The following is a 15,679-nucleotide window of genomic DNA, read 5'->3' as shown; positions in this document are numbered from 1 at the left end:
CAATAATAACAAATAAAGATAATAATAATAATAAAATGGTAAATATAATAATAATAAAAATAAAGATGATAATAATGATAATATTAATAATAATAAAAACAAAGATAATAAAAGTAATAATGATAAAAAATAATATAAATAGTAAATATAATAACAATAATATTCAATTCAATTTGATTTGTATAGCATCTAATACAACATAGTTGTCTCACATAACACATTCAATAGAAACACAGAGGGAAAGTTGGCAGCTGTGCAGAAATCTGCAATTTCCATCCATTCATTATCTATACCCGCTAGTACTACAGTACTACAGTAGTCCAGTACTACAGTATTAAAGTACTACAGTACTACAGTAGTCCAGTACTACAGTATTACAGTACTATAGTACTACAGTAGTCCAGTACTACAGTACTACAGTATTACAGTACTACAGTACTACCGTAGTACAGTCCTACAGTACTACAGTACTACAGTACTACAGTACTGTACACATACATACAAACATAGTCAAAAATCAGCCTCCCAGCTCAAAGCGTTAGTGAATTATTCAAAAAACACAAAAAGGCCCGAAAAAGACACCACACACGATGACCTTTGACACTTCCGAAGGTCACACAGATCTGAAACTCGGCACAGTGGATGAGAGTCACCTCCTGGTACAGAGTCTAGAATTTCAGCCTCCTAGCTCAAAGCGTTAGTGAACTGTGCAAAAAAAGACACGAAATAGGCCTCATAGGCAAACCTATAACAATACATAACAAACCTCCTGTGCCTACTGAGCATTAATAACATGTCATAATCGAAGGAGAACTAATTAAAACGGATGTCCTTAACATGAACCTATTGTATTATTGAATTATCAAGGACACTTTCGTGTTTTTGTGTTTAGAAATGTTAAAGATATTAAAAGAAAACCATAACACAATGAGGAAAATACCGTGATGAACAAGTCGTGCCCAGAGCGTGTCTCGAACCACAGTCTCCCAGACCACAGTCAACTGCACTAACCAGTCTCCCAGACCACAGCCAACTGCACTAACCAGTCTCCCAGACCACAGTCAACTGCACTAACCAGTCTCCCAGACCACAGTCAACTGCACTAACCAGTCTCCCAGACCACAGTCAACTGCCCTAACCAGTCTCCCAGACCACAGTCAACTGCACTAACCAGTCTCCCAGACCACAGTCAACTGCACTAACCAGTCTCCCAGACCACAGTCAACTGCACTAACCAGTCTCCCAGACCACAGTCAACTGCACTAACCAGTCTCCCAGACCACAGTCAACTGCACTAACCAGTCTCCCAGACCACAGTCAACTGCCCTAACCAGTCTCCCAGACCACAGTCAACTGCACTAACCAGTCAGCCAAATGCTGATGTGTTGCCCAGGCGGGCAAGGCCTTATCTTATCTGTGGTCGTTACACTATGTTCCAAAAAGTATTGTTTTTAATGGACAAGATCCGGCATTTTACGTTGAATTCTATTGTTCAGGTTTTAAAATTCTAGCTAAATACATAAAAAGGGAGGTGAGGTGTGAGCTTCATAACAAAACTTCTGTGCCTACTGAGCATTAATAACATGGGGTTAGCCATAGAAAGGGGCGATAACAGCCTCCTGCGCCTACTAGTAGGTAGAGTAGGGCCCTACTGGCCCATATCTATGGGATGATTGTTATCGTTTTGTCCTTCATTCAATGGTATTACAGCAGTCAAATCGGTTGACGGATCCCATTGACTTCCCATAGTACTATATCCGTGGTGCTCCCATTAAAACCTCAATAAAACACTGCTAAAACAGCGTTAAAAACATGCTTTTACAAACTAACAGTAACAAACAGTACCTTGCGTGACAAAAACTCATAATTTAGCCACTATAACAAAGAATAATATGTAAATAATAATAATGCCATAATCCGTGTATATATCACGACAACGGATCCCATTGACTTTGCATAGTACAATATCCGTGGTGCTCACACGGAATTATACCATTTTCCGTGTATATACCACGGAAAATAGTGGTGAGAGGTCGTGGGCATTTCACGTATTTTTGTGAGATCAGGTTGGAACTGGGACAGTTTCTACGGAAGAGTATTAGGGCCAGGCAGGAGAAAAAATATTTGAGAGGGGAAGATTTTTTTTTATTGTGCACTTCGAGAAAAAAGTCGAAATGTCGAGATTAATGTTGAAGTACAATTTCGAGAAAAAAGTATTTTTTTATTTCGGTGCCTGCCATATTTTATTTCTTGCATTTTGTCTAGACAGAAAGAAAAAGGGCCAGTACAAATTGCGACTTGAGTATTTGTGCAATATGATCAGAACTTGTATGTAATGTCTATACAGTAGTCATTTTTTTTTTACCATTTTTCGTGTGTGTGTAAGTATTGTTAAACTAGCCTAATTTATTCACCTTCCCGTCTACCTGCATTTGTAAAATGTCTGCTCATGTTATGTGACATATATAGCGTTTTCCCCATCTATCTACATTTATGTTCATTTATGTTTAATGTTATTTTTCTTTTGTCTTCTTTTTTCAAGGCCGTAAAAGTATGCAGAGTTCTTTCCCCCTCCTCTATCCATTTAGCTCTAGACCTAATAAAGGCTCCCTGTGCTCTTTGAATATACATTTCATCCAATTCAGGTTGAAGATTTAGTATTTTCTGTTTATCATCTTCCGTAGGGTTAAGTTTATTGCAGTAAACATTTAATTGTTTGATAATGTTTAGTTCCTTTTTCTCAAAATCTTTTTTACTTTTTTTACTGAATAAGATGGTAAATTGGCATATTTTATATTTTAGAAGTTCCCATTTTTTGACAGGTGTTGTTAGTTCTTCTGAATTTATAATTTCTGTAATTAGTGATTTAATTTTTTGACAGTAAACATCACTCTTAATTAGACTAGAGTTAAAGTTCCAGTATTAGTTGGAGCAGGTTCTCCTGTCGTTAGGCTTTACATATAAAACGATAACACTGTGATCAGTGAGTGGAGCGGCAGAGATATCACAGCTGACATTAGACTTTAGGAGCTTGTTTGCAATTAACCAATTGTCAATTCTGGATTTATAATTGGAGTTAAACCATGAGAATTGAAGTATTCCTGGATTTAAATGTCTCCAAGCATCAGTTAATCCATGGTCATTACAGAAGTTAGTGAAAGTTCTGTTTGGATGACTTTTATGACATTTATCAAGGAATTCATCATTGACTAAATTCAAATCACCTCCTATAATGACGTTCTCAGCTGAATATGTTGATTTAATAGGTAACATTTTACAATAAGGGTCCCTTAATTAACGTTAGTTAATGCATTATTAAGCATTAATTAACAGTTTAATAATAGTTAAATAACCATTATTATGTATTACTTAACATTAATTAGCATATTAGTTAATGCATTAATAAACAGTTAATTAATGCCTACTGCTCAGAGTTAATTCATACATTAGTAAGCATTAATAAACGTTACATGATGTAATTATTTATCCTTATGTATGCATTACTTAGTATTAAGTAATACATTAGTTAATACATAAGTAAAACGTTAATAATGTCCCTAGTAATCATTTACTAATGGTGTTTAGTGCTGGCCTGCGGTCCCCACCCCTGGTCATCCCGTTGCTGGCCCCCCCTTCTCCTCCCTTTTCTCTCTTTTGTCCTGCAGGTGGCCATGGGTGGCTTGTAGCTTGCATTACGGAGCACAAGTCTTTCCCTGACCCTGCACCCCAACCTGGGACTTGCTGATTGGGCCGGAGCTTCGGGAGCTGCGTGCTGGCCTGCGGTCCCCACCCCTGGTCATCCCGTTGCTGCTTCCACCTGCCTGCTGTGCTGTTGCCGTCCCTGACCCACCAGTCTGGCCCTCGGCAGGAGGGTCCCCCCTTATGATCCTGGTCCTGCTCAAGGTTTCTTCCCTCCTAAAGGGGAGTTTTTCTTGCCACTGTTTGGCTTAAGGTTTTTCTCCCACTAGGGGAGTTTTTACCTGCCATTGTTTATGTAATAACTGCTCGGGGGTCATGTTCTGGGTATGGATCTCTGTAAAGCGTCTAGAGACAACTCTGTTGTATTAGACGCTATATAAATAAAATTGAATTGAATTGAATTGAATTGTTTATTTGGAGTGAATAAGCATTAAGTAACAGCTACCTAATACATCTACTAATCATTCGCTAATGGTGTACATGTTTACTGGATGGGCATTATTAAACAACTATTTAGAGTCTTAAGTAATCATTTCCTAATGGTGTTTATTTGGAGTGAATATGCATTAAGTAACAGCTACCTAATACATCTACTAATCATTCGCTAATGGTGTACATGTTTACTGGATGGGCATTATTAAACAACTATTTAGAGTCTTAAGTAATCATTTCCTAATGGTGCTGTGTATGTTATCAGGTAGCTTACCTGACCTTATGAACGGTAACCTGACATAAACCTTAATAAATGTATAGGAGTGGCTCATAACCATTACTTAACCATTAGTAAAGGCTTGCTGGACCCTTATTGTAAAGTGTAACACATTTATCCCTTAGGTAACACATTATTAATGCTTAACTGCCTCATAAGCATTACTTAACCATAATTAACCATTAGTAAATTAAGCAATCACATATAAAGAAGTTTACACTTTTTATTCAAAACAAAATAAAACAGATTTTAACAGATAACATTTGTTATATGTATACATCTTATATATATATATATATATATATATATATATATATATATATATATATATATATATATATATATATATATATATATATATATATATATATATATACACACACACACATCTGTGATAACAGATACGTAACAACAATTCGCACAGAGGAGATCTTTGAACAAACATTATTTAGTAACATAATACAATAACACAGTATGATAGGCTACCCTCTGTTTATCCTCCCTGGAAATGTCTGCTCCCTTTTGACATGATGAGCTATGAGTGGCACCAGTTCTCTCCTCCCCCTCTTCTCCACCAAGCAAAGCACCGGCTTCCCTGGATGTCTTCTCCCTGGCCGCCTCCGCGTGCTTTGCACCCCCAGCATCCCGAACACCCACTTCCTCCGCTTCCAGCCCCCAGCCATCCTGCCCCTTCCATACTGTGTTTTGGGGAAAATGACAGAACAAGAAACAAGATTATTAACCTTATGTCAGATAAATTTATAATGTTAGCAGGAATAAAGTTGACAAATCTGATTAGACAAAGTAGAATGCAAGATTTCCATGGAATGGATGATTACTATAGCCAAATTTAAGAGTTTCTATAGGAATGATTCTGTCCCATTCTGTTTTTCATCACTATAAGCATGAACATTATAAATGATGGGCTGCTGTTTCAACTTGGCTTCTGTCGATCGGCAATCCAATCGTTTCACTGCGATTGAGAAGACAATTAACAATGTTTTTTTTTTCTTGCCGATGTTATAAAACATACACACATGCTGCTACAGCTGTGTAGTGCCCCACCCATTGTGCTCTGGCTCAGCTGATCGACGCTCAGACAGCAGTTAGATCTTGCAGTTTTTAACTCTTTTTATACACACAAAGTACAGCCAAATACCAGGCTAAAAAATACAGTATAGATCTCCACATTAGGATGGTGGACCAGAGCATGTGAGGGAAACAGAGCAGGTGAGAATTTTCTTGCTCCTTGCTCACAGACCTGTCCAAAAAAGCAGCGTTGTACACTTAAACCCAAACCTGGCATCGTCAGATTCCAGTATCAGTTCTGTTTCAGGTCTCTTCCCTCCCACAGTTTGAATAATAATTTAATCAATTACATACTTTTCGATAACAAACAGATCCAGCTAGAAAACAAGCTGGTTGTAGGTCAGGTATGGGTGGCCCTGGAGCTAAATTGGAGCGCGATGGAGCAGGAGCGCTGGTACAACTTTTAAAATAAAAATCTGCACCCTGCTCCCTGCTGGAGGCCGCATATTTGCACTTCGCCACCAACTTTTACTGTTGCGCTTGTATTTGGAGCCTTTTGCATCTTCAATTGGTAAATGTCTTTGACATAACATTTAAACTCTTCTTTCTAAACATATTTCTGATAATTGCACATGATTTTGTAATGTTTTACCTCAAAATTCTGATCAAAATTTACATATTGAATCTTTGAATATACTAATTAATTTTTCCACATTGGTGATGTGGTTATAACTAGTCTCGTTTCCAAACTCTAATATTTCAAAATGATTGTCTGGGGAAGTTCCGCCTCAATTTTGTAAAAATAAGCGGGTGTCTGGGTGGAAATGTTTTGTGAGTTTTAAAAAAAACAGTGTTGCAAAACCAACCAACAGTGTTTTAGGGTGGGCCTTTCGTTGCTAACATTGCTGACGTTTCTGGTAAGGTGTGTGCAAAGCACACACCTTACTTACTTTCGCAAGGCACTGTACAGTGTTTTGCTGCTTGCTGATTGGGTAACGTATTGCGTCACGCATCGCGTCACTTCCTGGTGTTTGCGGTCTGTGCTGCTGCACGGCGTGCAGGCTCAGATCTCTCCCGACTTTTTATCTAAAACTTAGACTGTTTTCTGGTAAAATAGCATTATATCTGGTACATTACTGTCTTTATTTCAACACTCGCTCATTTTCTCTTCCGTAACTTTCGCTGTCTCCAATCACCGATACATTTTCTGTCCGTTAGCCTCCGTTAGCATCTTAGCATGGCCTCTCCGGCTCCCACCGCTTCACCTCTTTCCTGCTCAGTGTGTGAAATGTTTAGTTATTCCTCTGCCTCCTTTAGTGAAGACGGTAAGTGCTTAAAGTGTAGCTTATTTGCAGGGCTGGAGGCGAGGCTCAGTCAGTTAGAGGTCCGGTTCGGCCAACTAGACCATAGTCCGATAGAATCCTCTGCGGACCGGCCCGTAGCAGCTGAGCGTAGCCGCTCCCCTGCAGCTCCCCGGCAGCCGGCCAGGCAGGGCAGCTGGGTGACGGTTCGGAGGAAGGGTAGTCTTAAAGGGCTCACGGAACACCACCACCCGCTTCATGTGTCTAACCGTTTTTCCCCACTCAGCGACACATCTGTTGAGAAACAGACCCTGGTGATTGGAGACTCTATTGTGAGACATGTGAGGCCGACTCCAGAGACCTTAGTTAGGTGTATCCCGGGGGCCAGAGCGGGCGACATAGAAGCAAATTTGAAGCTACTGGCAAAGGGTAATCGTAAATATGGTAAAGTTATCATCAATGTCGGAGCTAATGACTCCCGTCTTCGCCAGTCGGAAGTAACCAGAATGAATATTGTCTCGGTGTGTAACTACGCCAAAACCATGTCGGACTCCGTAGGTTTTTCTGGCCCCCTCCCCAATCTGACCAGCGATGACATGTTTAGTCGCATGCTCTCGCTCCGCCGCTGGTTGTCTCAGTGGTGTTCAGAAAACGACGTGGACTTTATTGACAACTGGGAGACATTCTGGGGAAAGCCCGGTCTGATTAGAAGGGACGGCATTCATCCCACCCGGGATGGTGCAGCTCTTATGTCTAGAAATCTGGCCAATGTTATTAGACACTCCCCCTGACAATGCAGGGTCCAGGCCAGGATGCAGAGCTGTAGTTTAACACACTTCTCTGCTGCTTCTCAAGGACCAACGCCTGCCAACAAAACTGTAGGATTGCATTATGTAATTAGCGACTCTAAAACTGTAGGATTACATGATATTGGCGACTCTGGCCAGGTGCCTAGCACAGGGATTAAAGTTCTCCGTCTCTTGACGGATTTCCGTCAATTGGAAAATGAGGGAAGAAAAAAAAAAAAAAGCTTTGCCTGTGCGTTTTGTTGTGGTACAGTTTAGACTAGCCAATTAAATCATGTTAGGCATTAAACTGACGCTGTTTTAAACCAATAAAGCTGCCAGCGCCTTGGATTAGCCAATCAAAAACAGAGGAGGCGGTGTTGGATCAGTAAGGGAAACTTTGGAATTTGGGGACAAGGATTGGCTCTAAAGGCTGGGTCGGTCGGGCTGGGGTGCGAAGCGGGGCTGGGCTCGAGCCGCGGCTGGGGGAGCAGTCTTCCCGTCGCCCTCCTCCCCCCGCCGCCGGAGGCGCGGTCGTCCGGCCCGCCTCGCGGGGGCCTCTGTCCAGCGGCGTTTGCGCGTCGTCGGGCGGGGGTCTTTCATGCGGGGCGGTGTCCGGCGCCGCGCGGAAGGCGGACCGGTGGGGGGGATCGGGTACGGCGGATGGCGGCGGCGACTCTAGACGCGCGCCGGGCCCTTCTCGCGGATCTCCCCAGCTGCGGCGCCCGTCGGGGACCCGTTAACGCGGGCCCCCGGCGGGTCGCCTCTAGGTTTACCACCTTTCAGAAATAGAAATAAGGAACGCCTGATTTCAGCAGCGCATGCGCCAAAAAAAGGGACATCCCCAAAACTTCTAAACTGAATAAAAATATATTTATTTTATATGAAAAAACAAAATGCTTTAATTTAAAGTTTAAAGTGCTTTAATAGCATTGGACTTGCACGACTGTACAGACAGACAACCATACCAGTAACTGAAATAGTCTCCTATGCTACATATGTAACATCAGCCCAAATGTAGAATATAGATACAAGTGAAGAATATGGTGTAAAAGTTAATTTATTTCAATAATTCAATTTAAAAGGTGAAACTAATATATTACATAGTCTCAATGCATTCAAAGCAAGATATCATAAGCCTTTATTTGTTATCATTTTGATGGTTGAATTGTTTATTGATTTCATAAAATCAATTTTTTTGAGATTTTTTATTTGGGGTTTTCATAAACTGTGAGCCATAATCACCAAAATGATAACAAATAAAGGCTTGAAGTATCTTACTTTGAATATGGGTAATAAAATATTTGTTTCACCTTTAGTTGAATTTACTACGAATTAAGTTTTGCGATATATTCAACTTTTCAGACCTTCACATGTAGATTATGACATCAATAAATAAGAGCATAATATGTGTCTGTATTGGTTCAATACGGAACGCAACTTTTAATTCACAATTACGTAACAAATACGTATTCCTCGGCCGGCGTCTAGCAGGTAAACTTAGAACTCGTGCGGACCAGGGGAATCCCACTGTTTAATTAAAACAAAGCATCTCGAAGGCCCACGGGGGGTGTTGACGCGATTTTGAAAAACCTTCTTCTCAACAATAACATCATCATCTCTTTGTCTGCACTAACACCATCACTGATTGTCCATGAAACAGTCCAGGATGTTTCATCACCTTGGCCAAAGCCTTGCCAAGTGCAGTGACATCAGAGCAGCTGGTCAACTGGATGAAGAAGTGCGAGATTACCAGGTCGACTCAGATTTAGGAGAACAGGCCTAAGGCTTTAATGAGAGGACTGCACAAATTGATGTGGACTATAAATTAAAAGCAAACTGACAATAATAAAACTACTCAAAATCACCTTCCTTCTATAAAATGCTATTGGTCTCGAGTATTTAAATAGTGTTGGTTAAAGTCTTCTTACACCTTAAATGCTGTATTAGAAAACAGAAGGGCTAATACAGCATTTGACTTTTTTACTTGAAACTTTTGGGAAGCGACCGCACGGCAGAAAAGGGGCCATTCTTAAAGTGTGGTTCAGCGCATAGATGGCGGGGGAATATGAACTGGCATGAAAAAAAAATTTCAGTCAAAAATATTTTTTTTGCTTTAATCCCTGCTAGCAAAATAGAAGTGGTTGCAGTTCCCCGCCCTCCAAAAGTTCACCAGGTGCAGCGTTATAGAGGCGTTAACCAAGATAACCTTGTAAAAATTAAAACCAATGTACATTTGGTACCAATTACAGACCGAAAAATTAGATGCGGACTACTAAATATACGATCATTAAGCTCTAAGTCTCTGTTAGTAAATGATATAATTACAGAGAGCAGGAGTGATATTTTCTGCTTAACAGAAACATTGTTACAGGAGGAAGAGTATGTTAGTTTGAATGAATCAACTCCGCCCGGCTACTTTAATCATCACATTCCTAGAAGCACGGGCCGAGGCGGAGGAGTCGCAGCAATTTATAACTCCGGTCTCCAAACAAAAATTGAACCTAAGTGCAACTATAATACATTTGAAAGCCTCATGCTTGGTCTGAAATTTCCGAGCTGGAAATCAGAGAAGCCAGTTTTGTTAGTGGTAGTGTACCGGCCCCCTGCTGGTGCTTATCTAGAGTTTTTGTCTGAATTTTCAGATTTCCTTTCTGGATTATTGATCAGCACAGATAAATTCATCATAGTGGGTGATTTTAATATTCATATGGATGTTGAAAGCGATAATCTTAAATTAGCCTTCGATTCTCTTCTAGAATCAATGGGTATCTCACAAAAAGTGGATAAACCGACGCACTGTTTTAATCATACTCTCGATCTCGTTCTCACCTACGGTGTTGAAACTGATGGTCTGTTGGTGTCACCTGTAAACTCCCTTTTATCCGACCATTATTTAATAACGTTGGAATTTAATTTTGTTGATGTTGAAGTGCAAAATAGGATGTATTATTTTAGCAGATGTTTGTCTGATGAAGTTATTGTTAAATTTAGGGAGGCCATTGCTTATCTTACGACAGTGCGAAATAGTGATGTAGTCGAGGCCAGTGACCTGGGTTCTACCTCTGCAGATGTTGATTTCCTTGCTAGTAACACTGCTGATTTGTTGCATTCAGCCTTAGATGAAGTTGCTCCTTTGAAAAGGAGGGTTTCTAGCCACAGGAGCTTAACTCCCTGGTATAATTCAGATATCCGCATGTTGAAACAAAACGTGCGTAAAATGGAAAGGAAGTGGTACTCTTGTAGGTCTGTAGACTCTCATCGTGAATGGAAAGATATTCTAATAGTATATAAAAAAGCCATTCGCAAAGCCAGAACAGCTTATTATTCAACGTTGATAGAGGATAACAAAAGTAACCCACGTTTTCTGTTCAGCACTGTAGCCAGGCTGACAAAGAGTCACAACTCTGTTGAGCCGTGCATTCCTGCAGCTCTCAGTAGTGAGGACTTTATGAGCTTCTTCAACAGTAAAATCACGAGAATTAGAGAAGAAATCAACCAGCCGGTTGTAGGTGTTTCTTCAGCTTTAGCGACTTCCCTAGGCTCTGACTTGCCTCTAGACTGTTTTGATCCTATAGACCTCCCTGAGCTGACTTCACTCGTTAATAGAGCTAAGTCAACCACATGTATGTTAGACCCCATCCCGACTCGTCTATTCAAACATATTTTTTCTCTTATTGGTACGACAATACTGGACCAAATTAACTTATCCCTAAGTTTAGGATATGTACCACAGGTTTTCAAAGTGGCAGTAATTAAACCTTTACTTAAAAAACCTTCTCTTGACCCAGACATCTTTGCTAATTATAGACCAATTTCCAACCTTCCATTCGTATCTAAAATTCTGGAAAAGGCAGTTTCAAGCCAGTTATGTGACTATTTGTATAGAAATGATCTGTTTGAAGTCTTTCAGTCAGGGTTCAGAATGCATCATAGCACAGAGACAGCACTGGTTCGAGTCACGAATGACCTCCTTATGGCCTCAGATAAGGGACTAGTGTCCATACTGGTTCTACTGGACCTCAGATAAGGGGTTAGTGTCCATACTGGTTCTACTGGACCTCAGATAAGGGATTAGTGTCCATACTGGTTCTACTGGACCTCAGATAAGGGATTAGTGTCCATACTGGTTCTACTGGACCTCAGATAAGGGATTAGTGTCCATACTGGTTCTACTGGACCTCAGATAAGGGATTAGTGTCCATACTGGTTCTACTGGACCTCAGTGCTGCTTTTGACACTATAGATCATGGCATTTTACTGCACAGGTTAGAGCATGTTGTTGGGATTAAAGGGACAGCTCTACGTTGGTTTAAATCATATCTATCTCTGTTGGATAGATATGATTTAAACCAACTATGTTGGTTTAAATCATATCTATCTGACAGGTTCCAGTTTGTTCATGAACATGAGGTTTCTTCAGAACAGTCGAGGGTCTGTTATGGTGTTCCGCAGGGTTCAGTGCTAGGGCCAATCTTGTTTAGTTTATACATGCAGCCGTTGGGAAGTATAATCCAGAATCACGGCATACACTTTCATTGCTATGCTGATGATACGAAGCTCAACCAACACACGGCCAACGTTCCGGGGGCCATCCTGGGGACTATGCAGACCTGCGAGACAGCTCCGGGGGTCGCCCACGAAGCCGGGCAGACCGGCGAGAACGCTCGGGGGGACGTCCACGAGGTCTAGGCCTGGGTCTTGACGTGGGTCTCGGCGCGGGTCTCGGCGTGGGGCTTGGCGGTCTTGGCGTGGGGCTTGGCGGTCTTGGCGTGGGGCTAGGCGTGGGGCTTGGCGGTCTTGGCGTGGGGCTTGGCGGTCTTGGCGGTCTTGGCGTGGGGCTTGGCGGTCTCGGCGTGGGGCTTGGCGGTCTTGGCGTGGGGCTTGGCGGTCTTGGCGTGGGGCTTGGCGGTCTCGGCGTGGGGCTTGGCGGTCTCGGCGTGGGGCTTGGCGGTCTTGGCGTGGGGCTTGGCGGTCTTGGCGTTCTTGGCGTGGGGCTAGGCGTGGGGCTTGGCGGTCTTGGCGTGGGGCTTGGCGGTCTTGGCGGTCTTGGCGGTCTTGGCGTGGGGCTTGGCGGTCTTGGCGTGGGGCTTGGCGGTCTTGGCGTGGGGCTTGGCATGACGGGAACGTGACATGGCTCAGGAACGTGACATGGCTCAGGAACGTGACATGGCTCAGGAACGTGACATGGCTCAGGAACGTGACATGGTTGCGGGGGTACCCGGGTCCGAGGCGCCGGCTGCGGGGGTACCCGGGTCCGGGGCGCCGGCTGCGGGGGTACCCGGGTCCGGGGCGCCGGCTGCGGGGGTGCCCGGGTCCGTGGTGCTGGCCCCCCCTCGAGGGGCGCCGGCCCCCCCTCAAGGGACAGATCCCAGATGTCCCCAGAGTCCACATCCAGGGCGGGCTGGGGGGGGACACGGGTCCTCGGAGCCGGCTGGGGGGGGTCCGGAACCATCACCGGAGGAGGGGCTGATGCGTCCGGGACCACCACAGGAACGTGGGGAGGTGCATCCGAGACCACCACAGGAACATGGGGAGGTGCATCCGAGACCACCACAGGAACAGGGACAGGTGCAGGAGCTGGAGCCGGAACAGGCTGGGGCTGGCGCTGGCGCTGACGCCGTCGCCGTTGCATCTGCAGGCTCCTGGGCCCACCCAGAGCCAGGCGTGTTCCCCAAAAGGGGTCCCAACACTCATGCACGTTTTTAGCCGCTTCACGGCAAAGGAAGTCCCACATGGTGAGGTACTCTCCCGCTGGGTCCACCTGGTCGGTCCGTTCTGTCATGGTTAGGTTTGTTCAGGACCCAAGTGCAGGAGACAGAGGGAGGCTGGAGGCAGGAGTTCTCAAAACAAAAGGGTTTTAATCCAAAAAGGCAAAATAAGGCGCTGCAGAGCAGGATGAACAAAAAACCAGGATCATCAAAAAGGTACGAGGAGACATGGAGGAAGACACAGTACGGACCGACAGAGCACAAAGGAATGACAAGACAAGATTTACTGAGGGGATAACGAGACATGACGAGACACAGGTGCAGACACAATCAGGGCAGATGGGACACAGGCGGGGCAAGACAGAAACTGAAGGCAAACTGGAGGCTGGGGGAATGTCAACCTTGACATCCAGAGCATCTTAGGAAGGGATTAGATGGTGTTGCGATGGCTTCCAGTGCAACTGTGAGAAACCTTGGTGTTATTTTCGATCAGGATTTGTCGTTTAAACCATATGTCAATCAGGTTTGTAAAATAGCGTTTTTCCATCTCCGTAATATTGCAAAAATTAGGAAAATCCTCTCGCAGAGTGATGCAGAAAAACTAGTTCATGCGTTTGTATCTTCTAGACTGGATTACTGTAATGTGTTGTTAGCAGGATGTCCAAGTAATTTGCTGAATAGGCTCCAGCTGATCCAGAATGCAGCAGCACGAGTGCTAACAGGAATCAGTGTTAGCGTCGCTCCATTGGCTACCTGTAAAATTCAGAATTCAATTTCAAATTGTATTACTTGCATATGAAGCCCAAAACGGCTTAGCTCCGCAGTATTTACAATATTTGATAGTGCCTTATGTTCCTGGCAGAGCTCTCCGCTGCCTGCACCGCCCCCCCCCATCCCCGGTCATCCCGCTGCTGCTTCCACCTGCCTGCTGTGCTGCTGACGTCCCCGACCCACCAGTCTGGCCTTCGGCAGGAGGGTCCCCCCTTATGATCCTGGTCCTGGTCCAGGTTTCTTCCTCCTAAAGGGGAGTTTTTCTTGCCACTGTTTGGCTTAAGGTTTTTCTCCCACTAGGGGAGTTTTTACCTGCCATTGTTTATGTAATAATTGCTCGGGGGTTTATGTTTATGTTTATGTTCATGTTCTGGATCTCTGGATCATGTTCTGGAAAGCGTCTAGAGACATCTGTTGTATTAGACGCTATATAAATAAAATTGAATTGAATTGAATTGAATTGAATTGAATTATACCCTTTTCTGTGTATATACCACGGAAAATAGTGGTGAGAGGTCGTGGGCATTTCCCAGATTTTTTTTGTGAGATCAGGTTGAAACGGCTCTCATTTGTAATAGTAGCTTTCTTGTAATAGTAGCTTCTTTCATTTTCTGTCTGTTACTGACTTGCTGTTATGTATCCCAGCACCAACATGAACCCTTGGGTTTACCGTAGGTTGGGGTTCATTAGTATGTGGATATAGTTGATATTCTAGATGACATGGCTATTTATGTATAGCTCTAACCTTGACACTACTTATTATATAAAACCTTTATTCTCTTCTGTTAAAGTAGTACCACCACAAATACAGCAGTAAAGTTACTTTATAGTCCAACCTGTTTTTTACATTGTGATGACAGTCTAATTCATATTTTGCTTCAAAATATTTGGTAGTTCAAAACCTCCACAGTTGAGTCCTGGCCTGAAAATGTCCATATGACTTTAGGGTGAGTGTTTTAGTGGCTATTATTCTTATATTGGAGTCCATTTTGTTTTCAATCAGCCAAAAACATACGTGTGTGTGTGTGTGTGTGTGTGTGTGTGTGTGTGTGTGTGTGTGTGTGTGTGTGTGTGTGTGAGTGTTCGTGTGTGTGTGTGTGTGTGTGTGTGTGTGCGTGCGTGCGTGCGTGCGTGCGTGCGTGCGTGCGTGCGTGCGTGCGTGCGTGCGTGCGTGCGTGCGTGCGTGCGTGCGTGCGTGCGAGCGGTAAGTAAGTCTGTGAACTTTGCCCCAGACCTGCTCCTCATTCATAGTCCTGTTATCAGCTCGGTATAGTTCTGATCCAGGTCCACAGGAGTCCTGGGGGAGCGTTTTGTTTTCATCCACCAGGGAGATTGTGACTAGACCAACCTGCCAAGCTGCTCTGTCAAGCTCAGAATGTGGGGGTAGCACACGTCCTCTTACCAACCAGTAGTGTGTGAACGTGTTCTTTCAAGCAGGAAGGAAACGGCCAGATTCCAACGGAGGGCGAGGCCTGACCGCATCTAGGCTAAAGATATGAACTGACTGCTAGTATTCTTCTACTATTGTGAGCTAATGATTTCCCACTGAGCATGAGCAGCCTTAACCCCCACCCTGATGCTGCAGGTGCTCGTGTAACCAGTTCCCAAAGTAATAAAAAGAGGAGATGAAGCAGAGACGGACAGAGACGTTTGCAGGATTGGGACTGCTCGTCC

Source organism: Cololabis saira, chromosome 11 (assembly GCF_033807715.1).
Source record: "Cololabis saira isolate AMF1-May2022 chromosome 11, fColSai1.1, whole genome shotgun sequence".
In the NCBI taxonomy this organism is placed as follows: domain Eukaryota; kingdom Metazoa; phylum Chordata; class Actinopteri; order Beloniformes; family Belonidae; genus Cololabis; species Cololabis saira.
This window is presented reverse-complemented; position numbering follows the sequence as displayed.